The sequence below is a fragment of the Coregonus clupeaformis genome, unplaced genomic scaffold (genome assembly GCF_020615455.1).
Source record: "Coregonus clupeaformis isolate EN_2021a unplaced genomic scaffold, ASM2061545v1 scaf1371, whole genome shotgun sequence".
Classification (NCBI taxonomy): Eukaryota; Metazoa; Chordata; class Actinopteri; order Salmoniformes; family Salmonidae; genus Coregonus; species Coregonus clupeaformis.
In genome coordinates this window covers 1-1,672 of record NW_025534825.1, presented here as the reverse complement: position 1 = coordinate 1,672, position 1,672 = coordinate 1, and the positions used below count along the sequence as shown (strand labels likewise).

The 1,672-nt window shown below is 36.8% G+C and overlaps 1 pseudogene; it reads right to left on the bottom strand.

Annotated features, from left to right (window-relative positions):
- Nucleotides 1-1,223: 1,223 nt before the first annotated feature.
- On the bottom strand, nt 1,224-1,403 carry LOC121562213 (annotated as a pseudogene).
- Between the last annotated feature and the right edge of the window lie 269 nt (nt 1,404-1,672).

Below are 1,672 nucleotides of genomic sequence, written 5' to 3'. Positions count from 1 at the left end.
TGGCTATAGGGTGAATGCACCAATTTGTAAGTCGCTCTGGATAAGAGCGTCTGCTAAATGACGTAAATGTAAATATAATGTAAATGAATGACACTTCCGGTTTTGGCAGAAAATACCGGGTTACCCGGGAGAAGAGAGATTTATTCTCGGGATGGAACATTTGTATAATATCGAGGAAATATTAAACCCTGATGCGCATACCAGTTGATTCACAAGACACCAACTAAGTAACTTACATATACGGTATCTTCATTAGGCCTAATGGCATTTCATGTCCATGATAGGAAGTTTGTTGTAGTGACTGAGTAAGGCTAATTGTAAAAGTAACCCTCTAAAGTGCCATGTTTGTACAGTTTATTATGTGGAGGAAACATTTAGGCAGCCAGGACCATACACCAGGACCGCTCCGTAGGCCGCACTGTAGGCCTAGCTCTTACTGCAGTCCAGTGCCATGGACATCTTTGAAGTTTGGCCTCTAAGTAATTTAGGACGGCAACTTTATGAAGGCATCTTCAACGTGGTCTTATCGTACAAGGCTCTACAGACATGTAAAATAAAAACAGGCTATTTTTATTGTTCATATTATTTGCGTTGATGATGTATTGAAGTCAAGTGGTTCAACATTCAAATGCGACGGTTAGTGGAACACTTGCGCCACCAAGTGGACAATTGCTCAGTTCCCTTGTGGCATCAACGCTACCAGAGATATTTGATATAAGATCAAATGTTATGTCAATATTATTATCTCCAAATTGATTCCCCCACCCGTATTTCATATTTATTCCGATTTAGCTGTTAATCTGGATTTAATTTATAAACGCTTTCTGTCATTTCCGATTGGAGGGCAGATGACCACGTGACTTACGAACCTACCAATTTGTTACTTTGTAACAGTCAAAAGTGGTTATTCCCAACGTTGATCAACTCCCAATCTATGCCAAGGTTTTTTTAAAGCATTATCTTTAAAGCATTATCACTGTACCATTTACACCCTGTATCCTGTGCATGTGACGAATAAACATTGATTTGATTAGATGATTAACGCACCATTCACATCAGCTATCATAGTCAATATAACAGTGACTGACTTCACCATCACTTTCTAGCCATCATTGACATTGAGATGAAGATGGTAAAATGGTAAAATTTAAAATATATCGTGATCCTAATGGAATATAACAAAGCAATTCTGTTGTCTTTGCCTGCTTTATCTTTACAATGACAGGTGGTGCACCGTTCCTGGAGGTACTGCAATACCAGGTCGATGCGTGGAGTGGACGGAGCAAGCCCCTATTCCATCTCCCTGTTCCAAAAATCAATTTAATATATGGTCCCCAGATAGGGGACGTATCAGATATTAAACTGATAAGAACAGATTTTTTTTTTTTTTTTGGAAAAGTTTTTATTGTACATTTCCTTTAAAACAGCTCACAATTGAAATACATTTACACACATAAAAACGGCATAAAGTGCATTAAAACCAGCATTACATTACAGTTACATTTTAAAAGGTACATGTTGTTTATTTAAAACAATAAAACAATCCTACATAAAAGTACCTATTCCTGTAAAAGCCAATTAGTAAAAGCCATTTTAAAATGTGTGTACATGATTTAACAAAGTTAAAACAGTTTTTAAGACATAAAAAGCCTGTCAAAAAGTCACTTTGTTA